The sequence below is a fragment of the Chrysemys picta genome, chromosome 1, assembly GCF_011386835.1.
Source record: "Chrysemys picta bellii isolate R12L10 chromosome 1, ASM1138683v2, whole genome shotgun sequence".
Lineage (NCBI taxonomy): Eukaryota > Metazoa > Chordata > Testudines > Emydidae > Chrysemys > Chrysemys picta.
Genome location: NC_088791.1, coordinates 159,831,586 through 159,846,436, shown reverse-complemented (window position 1 = coordinate 159,846,436; position 14,851 = coordinate 159,831,586). Strand labels below are relative to the sequence as shown.

The following is a 14,851-nucleotide window of genomic DNA, read 5'->3' as shown; positions in this document are numbered from 1 at the left end:
TCATGGAGCTCTGCGGGGGGTGAGGGAAGAATTCTTCCTCAGAATATAGAGAGGTGTAGCAGAGCTATTCTGCAACTGTTATGTCAGGAGTAGCCTTTGCAGCCATTGCACCTCCATTCAAACCAGGGAAAAAGCCTGGATGATCAGACAGACACAAACCTCCAGTCATACTTGTTAAGAGCTGCTACACCCATCAGCAATAGTAGGCCTGTGGTAAGAGTACATGACCTGTGTAAAGCCCTGGTAAGTTGGCACTGCTTCTGCCATTCAAATAGTAGAGCTGCAGTGTTGGGGGCCCTCTGAAATGGCTGAATTTGCCCCAAAGGAACAATAATTATTATTATCACACACACTTAGAATGCAGCTGCTCCGCTGTAAGATCTCCCATGTAGCCACTCTGGCCTGGTCCCCACTTAGTCCGGACTTCGGACTAAGGTACGCAAATTCAGCTACGTTAATAACGTAGCTGAATTCGAAGTACCTTAGTCCGAACTTACCGCGGTCCAGACGCGGCCGGAAGTCTCCCCCTGTCGACGCCGCGTACTCCTCTCGGCGAGCTGGAGTACCGGCGCCGACTGTGAGCACTTCCGGGATCGATCCGGGATCGATTTATCGCATCTTAACCAGATGCGATAAATCGATCCCAGAACATCGATGGCGTGCCGCCGGACCAGCCGGTAAGTGAAGACTAGGCCTCTATGTGGATGGCGAAGAGCTCTCCCACTGGCCTAGGGTGACCAGACAGCAAGTGTGAAAAATCGGGATGGGGGTGGGGGTAATAGGAGCCTATATAAGAAAAAGCCCCAAATACTGGGACTGTCCCTATAAAATTGGAACATCTGGTCACCCTACATTGGTCTAATTAAACCACCCCCAACAAGCAGCGGTAGCTATGTCAGCGGGAGAGTATCTCCTGCCGACAAAGTGCTGTCCCCACCGGTGCCTCTGTTGGTGTAACTTATTGTGCTCGGGGGGGGGTGGTGTTTTTCACAGCCCTGAGCAATATAAACTATACCGACGAAAGTGCTAGTGTTGTTATAGCCTCAGTAATTTCCTGTCTTGTTTTCAGTCACTTGGATTTTATTATTTGAAGGGGATGCTGTTGTCTATGAAAAAAACAATCTCGGAGCTGAAGGTGTTTTGTTATGTACAAAATTGCAGCGGCATCGTGACAAGCCACAGTGCATGTTTTCCTTTCCTGGTAATTCAAGATCCTATGGCAGTTTGCCTAAGAGGAGGTTGCTAACCACAGTGTCCTGGGCACATTCCATTTTGAGTAAATACATTTTCCCTCTCAAATTTCATACTGAATGCATTATTCTTATTCACTTTCAGTCACAGAGCTTTGTGCGGTGGTGTTGTGCACTGTTGAATCACTGACTTGATCCACCCCACAGGTGTCTGTATTTCCATTGTAGCTAAAATGCTGTCTCCATGAATATGCAGCCCCATTGTGCATTCCTTGTGCACCCAAAAATCTTGCCAGAGCCAATGACTCTTGTAAGCTGATGCTAGTTATTACATTGACCTGTGGTTTAGCAGTAACAAATTGGTATTTCATGCTTTTGAAACCAAGGCTATACTGTGTTTTTAAAGGGAACTTGGGAGGAATAAAAATCAAACTTTACTAAATAGCAGAAGAAGCTAACATAAAAGCTTTGGGTGGTTGGGATTTGGAAGCTGTAGATAACATTTGATGCTTTGGCATTTGGAGAGATTCGAGCCCCAACTTTGATTAGCACATTGATCAGTTGATTAAAACGTCACCTGAAACTGGGTATTATGTATAGTGCTGGACAGGAAGAGATATTGTTTGAGCCAAGAAGCAGGAAAGGTTATTGCATCTCATATCTTAAGTCTGTGCTTAGACTATGGTGATGCCATTTAAAAGATAGCAGGAATGCCATGTTTGAACAAAGCAAATGTTCTGTATGACTATGTGTGTTGTTGACTTATTCCGGGCCATCAGAAATTAAAACTTTGGAAACTACGGCCATGAAGAAGAAAGAGTATATATTATATAGAGCAAGGGGGAAAGCCCGATCTTGCGAGATATCAAGTTGCATTATGCAGACTGGAGAGGTTTTTCTGTGCTTATCTGAACAGAATTTGAACAGGTTTTAGAGATTATTTTGTGGTGTTGTTGTTGTTGGACACAGTGGTGGTGAAGAATTCAGCTTTAACGTTTTGCATTTCCTGACTTTGGGTGGCTTTAACTAAGTAAGTATAGGGCCAGATTCTGAAATCCTTGCTCATAAAGAGTGGGCATTTACTTGTATAACACCCAATTTAATGAAATTACTCTCCAAGGTAAGGAATTCATGCTCTGCCCCCCGTGTGGCATTATCATGGTAGGTAAATTTAATTCTTTAAGTTTTCTTTTTTTTTAAAGGAACACATTTAAAAAAAACCTCACAAGACTACACCTAGTGGGTAATGCCTCTTCTGTTGCCTCCTATCTCCTTCAGGCCAGGAAGTGCACATCTGTGTGAGTTCAGGAGACATGAAACAGCTGATGGGCCTTGCCCAATTGCTGCATCTCCCCAAGTAATGCTTGCCTGGAGTAATGCATCTTCCCAAGTAATGCTCGTAGAGGAGCTTTTCCCATTTGCTGTCTCCTAGCCTCACCTGTTTAAGAATGGTGACAATTGTGGTACAGAGGCACCTGCATGCCAAATGACTTCTAGTCTCATAATTTCTAACATGTAGGCAGTATGCACTTTAAGAGTGCAAGTGGAGAGGCAACACTAGGGCTTATCCCAATAGCTGCCTCTGCATCTAGACAAAGAGTGCTTATGCATGTAATGTGCATCGCTATTAACTGAATTGGAACTTTCTCTTGCACCTGGTCAGACCAGGTGATCCAAATATTCCTACTTTGTAAATAAATACAAAAGATCTATTTCTAAGACCACGGGTCAATGAGTACTGTAGACTCAATCCTGAAAACTCTTACTATAGACATTAGTAAGAATTTATGGCATCAGTATAGTATATCCAGGCCTCATCGTAGCTAGTTTCAAACTTCAGCCAATTTTGCTGCAATCCTGATGAACTCAGAAACAACTGCTCACATTTGTTGCTCAGGTTTTCCAAAAGAAAAAGAATCTCTTTGGGGCTGAGACCATGCACAAAAAATTTCATCGCAAAAAGTGACTGTTTCAAAGTTACGAGAACACAAAAACAAGGGGTTATAATGGAAAGTATTTGGCAATCTGAACTACAGCAGACTTATAGGTGACTATTACTATATCACTACCAATATGGCTCCAAAACAGAACAATGGATCCAAATCTCCCCCAAGCTTTGGTGAAGTTCAAATCTTCATCTGAATTTCACAACTGGAGCCCATCTGTAAATATATATATATAAACACACACACACAGAGTATAATAGTATAACATATATACCATAGTTACTGCCTGTAAATATTCATTTGACTGGCATTCTGGATAGTATGAAGGTTCTAACAGTTAACTTGTTGTTTATATTTGAAATAGTTACCATATGATCACAACTGGGAGACCCACTGGTATGTTATTTTTTAGGAAAATAAGTATTGACTTAGGAAGGTTCCTGATTATTTTAAAACCTCTTCTTTTGACAGAAAGATTACATTTGTGGTTTATGAAAGTCCAGGCATTTGGAAATCTTTTTGTCCTTGACATTAGCAAAGGCCTGGGGGAAGGACCATTTTCTTGTTTAGCACCTAAAGATCAGAGCTGATTCTTGCAACATTTGAGATCTCTAAAACCTTCTTCATACTTTCATCACTCTGGTGTGTTAATGCACTGGGTTCACAATGAGCAAGATCTAATAAACATAAATTCATCCTACAGCTTTACATTATTTACATTAACTATTACTGTACAGATTTCAAGACCATGGCTGTAATTATGCCTGACATTCTGCAGGTCTCATTTGAATAAGAATTAGGGCCGGTGGAAGGATGTTTCGCGCCCTAGGCGAAACTTCCACCTGCGCCCCCCCCCCCATCCCTGAGCCCCCGCCCTGAGGCGCCCCCCCACGGCAGATCCCCCCTCCGCCCTGAGGCGCCCCCCCGTGCGGCAGCTCCCCCCTCTGCCCTGAGGTGCCCCCCCTGTGGCAGCTCCCCACCGCCCACCCTGAGGCACCCCTCCCACCCCAGCTCACCCCTGCCCCGCCTCCTCTCCGCGCACGCCATTACTGCTTCACTTCTCCCGCCTCCCAGGCTTGTGGAGCCAATCAGCTTAGGCGCCACAAGCCTGGGAGGCGGGAGAAGTGAAGCAGCCACGGCGTGCTCGGGGAGGAGGCGGGGCAGGGGTGAGCTGGGGCGGGGAGTTCCCCTGCATGCCGCACCCCTCCTGCTACAGGTGGCCCTTCCCGCGCTCCATTGCCCCAGCTCCCTCCGCCTAATTGCCGGCGGCGACCAGGGCAGCCAAAGAGCCGGCCGCCGCGGTCATTGCCGAAGAAAATGGTGCCCCCAAATCCTAGTGCCCTAGGCGACCGCCTAGGTCGCCTAAATGGTTGCACCGGCCCTGATAAGTATCACACTTCATTGTCACTATCCTGTAGAATGAAATATTTGACTAAATAAACATGAATATAGTGAAATCTGTTTTAAGCAAAAGGAGCCAGCAAAAGATGGTTTCTTAATGTAAGTGATCTCCCAATAAAGGTGGAGTATAATTGTACTTAGTATGCTTCTGGATACATTGGGGTGGTCATTTATGGGAGGAGAGGCTGCCTAATAAGGGTTCCTTTTGCACAGGTTTCACAGGACTGTGAAAAGGCACCTCCTGCTGGCATTTCTCAGCTCCTGCTATGTGTTCTTTTAGGTAAATATCAGTATGGGTAGGAGTGGAAACCCTCTCCCCAACTTTGACTGTAACATGAAATTCCCACCAGTATCTCGAGTTGAGAATCACCCATTTGTGACCAAACAGTGAGTCACTGCCAGGATGACTAAGGGAAATGAGATAGAGTTTTCTTAAGTTTGCAGTAAGCTCCTTTTTTTTCTGGACAGTAAGAAGTAAGAAATAGATTTTATTTCACTTAAGTTCATTTCTGATCCACAGTGTAAAAATTCTGACACCGGGCAAGACACAGAAGCTAGAAATTAGAATTTGTCTTGAAGGTTTTAATTGTCTGTTGGAGAAAAAAAATTGCTCCGATGCTGAGAAAAGAAGAGGGTAGTTGTATGTGTAAATACGGAAGGGAGGGTGCCTCAAGGTACAGGACAGATTCTCAGCTCCCAATCCAGCTGTTCAGGCAGTGTTAAACAGGCAAAAATCTGCTGTCCCACATGGGCAGCTGGAGAAATCCTTGGGTTGCACAAAGCTGCCATAAGGGTATGTTTAGAGCAGGCTGAGAGTGGAAGGGGGTCTGGATGGAGCACATTGTGCTCTGCTGAGCCTGCTCCGGCAGCGCGGCCTCTAGGAAGCTGTTTCTGACAGCATAAGCCAGAGTAGTCTTGAAGCTGCTTTAAGTTCTCGCCGCAGGATCAGAGGAGCAGAAAAAAACGTCTTTCCCCTTCCCACCGTGCCCTCCTCCCCCACCAGACACTTCCTCAGCTCAGCTGGAACTGAGGATCTGGCCCTACATCTCTGGCAGGGAGGGAGGGAATATTTCTGAGTGAGGAACAGAAATTGTGGGCCATATTCTGGCTTCCCTTGCATGGCTGAACAAATGGGAGAAAGGGAGCTCTCGTCATCAGTCTGATCTTCTGCATGGGGCAGCCAGAACTTCTTCCTTGAGCTTCCTGGCTCTCATTTGCCCCCTGCAGCACACATGTATATTTCATTGACCTCAGTGGCAGGTGCTTGTAACCCGCAGAGAGAGAATCTAGTTTCCTGAGTGCAAGAGAGGGTGGCCATTGCTCTGAAGCCCCCCCAGAGGGCTGCAATTTAATTTTGGCTCTGTCTCCCACTTCTCCCTACATCTGTGGTTTGGGGCCAGCACTGAGGGGAAGAGGGGGCCACACTTGTAAAGAGTGCAGCAGTCACCGCTCCTGTGTGTGCCAACAGCTATGGCTGCTGGCACCCCTCCTGCTCCTCCCAACCTAGCAGGGGTTTCTGCAGCTACAGGCTAGCCCTGAGAGGCTAGGGCAGGGAAGAGATAGGGAGAAAGAATGTGTACGATTATGAGACAGAGAATGCATTCCCTTAAATAACCTCCTCTGCACGTTGGAGTTATCAGAGCATGCCTTTCTAATGCTGGGTAATGTCATGTTAAGTTCAGTAGTTCAAAGCTGTGTATTTTGTTTGAGGCTTCTCGTAATTGAACAGCCAGCTCATGAACTGCAGCTTCATTCAAAGGGGGGCTGAAACATTCCATCCGTGTAAAATGACATCCGTTTAAAAGTGGCAAAAAATAATCTTGTTCAACGTATGAACTCTAATGGTCACTTGCTCCCTCCTATGCCAGCAGCAGGTACGTTAGGAAATGGAACAGCTGTTTAGTTCCTTTGGGGATCTATTTTATGTGTGTATGTATGTTTGGGAAAGTCTGGTTCTTTGCTGCTCTCAGATGAATCACTCTGCTAATGGACTAGCAAGTGCACGAATAACGTTATCAATGATGCAGACCCTGGTTCCTGTATTGCCTTAATATGCCTCCAAACCAATTTGGTAAATTACTTCCATTATAGGATTTAGACAGTAGCCCATTAAAGATCAAGCTTTTGGTAAAATGTCATTTCTTTGAAAGATATATGTTTACTATTAGGTGTCAAGGCCTGTTCAGTACTTTCATAAGAGAATGTATAGTGTCCCTGCTTTCTTTATCTATTACTTTAAGTGTTCTCTCTAATACTTAAAAGATGGGACCACAAAAGCCAAGAAGTTCAGTGACACAGACTTTCTTTCATTTGTATAAAATGCTACCTAATTTTTCACTGAGGCTTGTCACTGGGAATAAGATAAATGCACTACTCTCCTTGTCACATACTGAAAATTGTTTCCATAGTGCTTGTATTTGATAAGTCTTCAAATTAAAGGGACATACCATCATAAAAAGACATATATTAGAAAAAATATTACTTAACAATATTGATATTAATATTAAAAAGACTGACTTTTCACCACTTATGCTGGCTGTTTACTTTTGGCACTTCATTCATCTTAGACAGTGAAACTACACTGGCTTTCTTCGCTTTCAAGTTGCAGTCAGTATCAGTATCAGTATCTGGTTTCCATGGACTAGCACCCTTCTGTCATGTTTGGGTTTCTTGCACTGAAAGGGAATCTAAATAAAACACTTTTTTTTAAAAATCAATCATGAAAACTTTTCTATTTGTATTAGATAATATAACCTCCATTCCTCTTTTTAAACAAAACCAACATTTTGCTATTTCCACTACTTGACATTGTCTCTTTCAGATGTTTCTATTAAACATTGAGTTTAGATTTAATAAAAGATGCATTTTGTCTTAGTAAAGTCACATTTGATTTTTTAAAAATTATGATGTATGTCATGTTTTAGGTCTTTACCAATATCAACTATGTTTATGGGATGCTTTATTCCGTATTTAATATTTAGTATTTGCTGCATCTCATGAAAAGAGATTTGAAAGCTTATGGTACTGTGTTATTCAAATGCTAAACTTCCTGATCATTACAAACATATTGAGATGTAACTATCTTGTCAGAGATCAGTGTTTCCTAAAGAAGCTGTTAATCCTTGCAAAATGTTTCATTATAATAAAAAAAAAACCAATCAATTAGTAACTTTGTTCACATACAAAGTAGTTTAATTATCATTTGTATGAAATAAGTATTTGGAATGCTTCCACTGATTTATCTTCCATCTTAAAAATATTATTAAAGAAAACGTGCTATTGATATTTTCATTGGGTACAAAACGGAAGATTGGCAAAATCCATGTGACGGCTAAGCTGGGAGCTGAGATCAATCTTCATTGCACTTGAGAATTGAAAGTAGAAAGCTTCTGGCTCTGCTGCAGCTTTGTCAGCCTGGGCAATTTGCATTATGTTACCCAGGATAGTAGTGTGAGGATTCATTGCCACAATTGTAATTTAAGAAAACACTTTCAGTTCTTTTTTCTCCTTCTCAGTGTTTTCAGGCAGCTGAAGTGCCTTTTGCTGTGGGAAGAGAGATTACTTATTTCCTGTATTTAACTGAGTACAACTCTTGAAAGGCAGTCACTTCTTAGCTCCAGAGAGAACCTTTTTCTGGTGTTTTTAACAAAGGGAAAAAATGAAGAGGGATTTTAGCTCTGATGAAAGGTGGTAGATTTACAGTCCTGGAGAGTGAAGTTGATAGATCAACAGAACGGGTAGCAGCGTCATAAGCTTTCCCCACCTTGCCCTGCCAATTTCCATCAACCTTGCACTTGAGGGACCACCTCTAGGGTCAGGAAACTAGTTCAGCCTTTAAGCTCAATTTATTTAATTCTGGCATTAGTATGGCTTTATAATTCTGCAGTTTAAGGGTGCTATGAGAAAAGGCGGAAGCTTGGGGGCTCTATCTCTGTTTTTCTGACTAGCAGTCAGAGGGTGAACTCCTGTCATTGGAGGACAAAATTCCCATTCACCTCACCGAGGCCAAGATTTCACCCAGTGTCTGAAGTTGTACAGTACAGGAGTGGTTAACCACCTCTTTACAAATATAGTGTTCTGTTAATGAAATAGAGTTTGACCTCACTGCATTTACACTCAGTCTTTGTTCCTGCTACATTACAGCTCAACATTCTCCAACTGTCTTGCATCTGAAGAAGTGAGGTTCTTACCCACGAAAGCTTATGCTCCCAATACTTCTGTTAGTCTTAAAGGTGCCACAGGACCCTCTGTTGCTTTTTACAGATTCAGACTAACACGGCTACCCCCTGATACTATTCTCCAACTACATGCCAGTAAATCTGGTTCCAGCCATGTCATATGTTTCCACAGCACTTATCTGAGCACATGGATTACACAACTAACAGGAGACTTGCTGCTCGTGTCGGAGGCATGGCATGATGAGTTTCATAACTTTCTAAGTACTTCTGGCATTCAGTGGAGGATGAGAAAGAATGGGCCATCCTTATCTATTGCCTTTGGGCAGAAGGACACTAATAACTCTGACCCCTGGTCTTTGCTCCCAGCTACAAGCCAGACACTGTACTAACTTGTAACCCTGTTCAGTGTTTGCAAAAGTAAGCTCTTGACAACAAGATATTCTTCTGTTTACAGACAGCACCTATGTGAGGTAGAAGGGACACATCACAGGGGAAGTGGTAGATTCTCCATCACTCGATGTATTTCTGGAAAATACACTTTAGTCAACATAAGTAACTGGTCTCAATACAGAGGTAATTGGGTGAAATTCTATGGCTCATGGTATACAGGTCAGAGTAGATGGTGAAAAGGTCCTTCTGGCCTTGAACATTATTCATCTACAAATGTGATCCCCCATTTTGTGATGATGATGATGACGTCTCTCAGGACAATGAGAATTTGGAGAAGTGTGCAACTTTCTCCTTTAGGACCATACAATCTATATCATCCATGATTAAGACTACGATTTAGTCATGAGTACCTTTAGTAAAAGTCATGGACAGGACACGGGCAATAAACAAAAATTCACAGTCCGTGACCTGACCATGACTTATACTAAAAATACCTGTCATTGAAACTTTGGGGGAGACCACTAGGATGGGCATGGGGGCCGATGCTGGCGGGGGGGGGGGGGGGAAGCCTGAGGCCAGCGGCACTAGTTGCCGGGAGCCGCAGCTGCTCCGGCCAGCCAGGGACCCTGCTGATCCGGCTGGCTGGGGACCACTGCCCAGGGACAGGGACAGTGGCCCAGGGCCTCAGACCACAGCTGCTCCGGCCACCTGGCTGGGGACTGCTTCCTGAGGCCACGGACCGCAACTGCTCCAGCCACCCCAGGACCGCTGACGGGGGCCGCCGGAGCAGCTGCTGGTGTGGCTGTCCCCGGGGGCCACCTGAGCAGCTGACCCTGGAGCCAGCTCCTTGGGTGGCTTTGGGGTCAGCAACACTGGCCCCTGCAGAAGTCACGGAGGTTGCCGAAAGTTATAGAACCCTATCCATGATCCATGCCTGTGTGATTGGCATTGATTGCATGGTCTCAAAGACAGGAGACTGGGTTAGGAGTCATCATGAGATCTGGCATCTGTTCCTGAATCTGATACTGACCTGCTCTGTGACCTTGGGTCACCTCCCTCACAATTTGTCTATCTTAACCATTTAGTAAATAATGTTTTATATATTATATAAATGGGAAGGTATTTGAGGAAGGGACTCTCTGTTGCTATATGTACAGCACCCAAAACAATAAGCCCCAAATCTCTTTGCTGGAGTCACTACAATATTGCTCTGCAGTGTTCCCAGATAGAAAAGCATAGCAAAGCTCGTGACGAAACAGCGTGATATGCCACATTTACCATTAGTTAGTCTTGTTTAATCCACCACATGGTCGTCTGCTTTCATGTCGCTCGTTGTGGATAAGTTTACCAGGTAAGGGATTTATGGTAGAGGACGCATGGTGAGCTTCATGGTCCACAGAGAAAGTGACAGATAATTATCTTGTCTCTGACCTCACTCACATCAACACGGATTTGATTTACCATGAAGGCAATGGAGTTTTCTGAACCTGTTTCATACAAGACATGGAACATGTGCTGCAGCAGAATTTTGGTGGCATTTTAGAGACAATACGCTATGTCTCAATGTGGGCAGCCACAAACTGTGACAGATATTTTTGAGGTCTGCAAAATGACTCAACTTCCTGGAGGTCTTTGTGCCTGGAACATCATTGATCAGAACGCTGTGGCTTGGCTTGACCAGAATGCATACGCGAAATAATAAATAACTAGGCACAGGAGCGGCGCCAGGATTTTTGCTGCCCTAGGTGGCAGCGCTCCTCCTCTGAGCATTCGGCGGCGGGGGTCCTTCCGCTCCGCGTCTTCAGGGTCCTTCGGCGGCGGGTCCCGGAGCAAGTGAAGGACCCGCTGCTGAATTTCCGCCGAAGACCCGGAGCGGAAGGACCCCCCGCTGCCAAATTTCCACCGAGGATGGCAAAATGCCACCCCCAAATCCTGCCGCCTAGGGTCACCTAGCGAAAGTGCCAGCCCTGACTAGGAATTACTATAATACAATAAATAAAAATGATTAACTAGAAGTGGTTGGCTGACACGGCAGTAGAGTTGGATGCCATGCTCCAGGGCAAAAGCACTTTACTTCACTGCAGGCAATAGATGAAATTTTCACTGGCGTTCCTACCACACAAACCTAATAATGGAACCGACACTGCCTTCGAGTATCCTACCACACTCTCCACACCTATTACAGAAATGACTCCCGGAGAGGAAATAAATAATGAAAGAGATTCACTTAGCCCTTACTGCCACAACTGCAGAAATCATGATGCTGAGCTCCATGGCCTGATCCAAAGACCATCAGAGTTGAATGGAGTCTTTCAACTCACTTCAATAGGCTTTGGATCAGGCCCCAGAAGACAAAAGTTTCTGTTGTATCACTTAAGCTGATTGGTAACCCTGCTTGAGATACCAGTGGCAAAGATGACCTGCGAAGGCTACAAATCCTTTGTTAATATCATAAATACCACATATCATGCTTTCACTCACTGCCAACTAGCACATATTACCAGCCTACTTTTAGTAGATGCTGGTGCTGAAGTCTCTCTTCTTTGTTACAGTGCCTACATGCAACATTGCCCCTGAACACACCTGTGATGCAACTGCTGGGCTATAGCAGAGCTCTGACTTTAACTGTAGTCTTTTCCCATATAAAGCAGTGAGCCTGCCTGGGCGATTTCACATAGAACTACTATTATGGGGTTTGACGTATTCAAAACTCTCAAATGCCAGTTGGTGGATGGCTTAGATTGTACAGAACAAGGAGTAATGGTCTCAAGTTGCAGTGGGGATGGTTTAGGTTGGATATTAGGAAAAACGTTTTTACTAGGAGGGTGGTGAAGCACTGGAATGGGTTACCTAGGGAGGTGGTGGAATCTCCTTCCTTAGAGGTTTTTAAGGTCAGGCTTGACAAAGCCCTGGCTGGGATGATTTAGTTGGGAATTGGTCCTGCTTTGAGCAGGGGGTTGGACTAGATGACCTCCTGAGGTCCCTTCCAACCCTGATATTCTATTATTCTATGAAAACATTTTTTTGTTTGTTGAATCAGCATTTTCATTGGAGAGCTTCATCAGAAAATCCCTGACCTGCTCTACTTCTCAGTTCTCCCTATCTCTGAATTTTCCACTGTGTTCCAGCCACCTTCTGTGTGTTTGCCAATGAGACCTGAAGATCTTTACTTTTGTGCATTACACAGTGTCAAGCTCATTGTTCGGGCTAAATAAATAATAAATGGTATTAGTAATATGCCGGTCAGCTTTGGAACCTGCACATTTGGACATTTGTCTGTCATTTGTAATGATAAATACCATAGCACTGGATGTACCTCAAAAGTTTCAGAGCTCTATTTCAAAGGCTGGGGTGCTTATATCCAAAACTTATCTGAATCTTCAAGCTGCAAAAGCCAGGATAGAAAATCTCTCAACAATAGGTGCTCTTAAGATTTCCTGTAATCATGCTTCAGTCTAGGCTGGAACCATTAAGAACAAAGGCAAAAATTGTAACTAAACAGTTTTAACAAATTTTTGGATCAAGTTTGGTTCTAGAAATAGGCAATGTTCAGGAGGGTTCTTATGTTTTCTGGATTGGTTTCCTTATCCCTGTCAAGTGGGCCTTAAAAACCTCTAAGGAAGGAGATTCCACCACCTCCCTAGGTAACACATTCCAGTGCTTCACCACCCTCCTAGTGAAAACGTTTTTCCTAATATCCAACCTAAACCTCCCTCACTGCAACTTGAGACCATTATTCCTTTTTCTAGAAACATCCTGGATTCAATGGACTTTCATTGAATCACAGGCAGGATTCCAAAGGGGCTCTGCCTGGATTCCTGGTGGGCTGCTGGGAAGGCTGGACTTCCAGGATCTTTGGCTCTAGGGCAGTCCTACCATGAGGACTGTTCTGGGGCAGGGTTCCCCAGGGCTTCCAGACTCCCAGGGCAGCATGCTCCCCTTGCTGTCTGACTCCCAAACAAGCAGCTCTGGAAACCAGCTCGCTTGGGCTTCTGGAAGCCCATGGTATCTGAACCTGAAAGTCCACATGGAGGGGCTGCCCTGGTGCCACAAACCCTGGGAGGCCTGGCAGCGGCTGACTAAAACTGACATGATTCTTCTCAGTTTCAGTTAGCAGATGCTGGGGGCCAGGAGAGCATATTCCCTTTAATAGTCAGTGTTTCCAAAATGAAAATGTTTTGGAATTTTCTGTTTGTTGGAAATGTCAAAATATTGAAACTTCCCACAAACCAGAAATCCAGAATTTCACCGAGGCCTACTCTGAGGTTCTTTCTTTCTACAATTCTCACTGTCATCATAGACCCAGGTACCAACATTTCTAATGATCAAAGCCCCTTTCACTAGAGTCTCTGCATGCCTCACATCTGTAATCTCTTCCCCTGGAGTGACCTCAGCACATGCGGAATGACCCACTTCTACCTCCATGGAAATCGGGTCCCATCTACCGGAATTATCCCCCTCCACTCCACTTTAGCCCCTACCATCATGAGACTGGCTTTGTCATCTGCAAGGTTGCCATATCTAAGGCAGACCTGCTCTGGAACTGAAATTATCTGCTTTGCCATTCAGTTGCTACCATCATACCTTAAAATGCAGTAAGTTTTAGAAGGACTTTGTGTTGCAGTAGGTAGGCAAATACTACTGAAAGAAGCCTCATTTCATAGCTATTTCCCTGTGACCTTAATGTTGAATTCTGAGGCAATTTCATTTTATACCCTCTTGCAGTGCTGTGGCAAGCATAACTTAATTCTTTGGCCAATTATAATATGAGGAAATATAACAAACATTATGTGAATGGGTGTTGAATCAGCACATTTTCCACTCCATAGTAACCAATAGGATACAGTGGTGAAAATGTATTAACTGAGCAAAATCTAATAAACATAATGCTACTTACAGATGGGTGCTATTTAATCCCATGAAAGGATTTTATGCTTCTGTTCACATGGCGATATCAGATATCATCTTACTGAAATCAACACCAGCACCGAAGTGCAAGTCTGACTTCAGGAAGATAACTCTTTTCTTTTAATATTTGCATAAAAAATGTTGACTTGTTTGGTAATTTACAAATGTGGGGAAAAATAACACATATAGACCAGAGTTGCCAACTTTCAGGCAGTAAATAAGCCCCCCGACTTTCACAATAAGCCAAAAATCAACCTAATCCCATCTCAAAAAAAGGCCAAAACAAGCCAATCCCTAAGAACCCCAACACTCTATGTGACTAGATCCCCCCAGCATGCAGTCTGGGACTGTGGTGGGCCCGCTGTGCACCCCTGACTCTCTCCCCCCTTGCCCCTGTTTGACCCCCCCTGCCCTTGCTTGTCAGGAACTGGGGAAAAAAAGATGCAACAAGCTACAAGAAGCAGCAAGCTACAAGCCAAACAAGCTACAAGCCAAAAACTAGCCAACAAGCAACTCACAAGCCAAAAAGAAGCCCAATTTCTGTGGGGTCTTTTTTGCGGGTTTGGCATGTCTGATATAGACATTATGGGCCTGGTCCTGCATTCATGGGAAAAACACTTCCATTGACTTCAGTGGGAACTTTGCCTGCAGGATTCTGAACTCTCTGGGGAAGAGTCTGTCTTCTACTTGTTCATACAGGGTATGTCTACACTGCATTTAAACACCTGCAGCTAGCCCAGGTCAGCTGACTCAAGTTCACAGGGCTCAGGATGCAAGGCTGTAAAACTGCTGTGTAGATATTCGGGCTCGAGCTGGAGCCCAGACTCTGGGACCCCAT

The 14,851-nt window shown here is 44.3% G+C and overlaps 1 long non-coding RNA gene across 1 annotated transcript in view; it reads left to right on the top strand.

Annotated features, from left to right (window-relative positions):
* Positions 1–6,238: 6,238 nt before the first annotated feature.
* Positions 6,239–14,851, top strand: part of LOC122174002 (uncharacterized) — a 49,472-nt gene continuing 40,859 nt past the window's right edge. The window contains exon 1 of the long non-coding RNA XR_006175199.2: positions 6,239–6,411. This is a non-coding gene — a long non-coding RNA (uncharacterized LOC122174002). The remainder of the gene's footprint in view (positions 6,412–14,851) is intronic.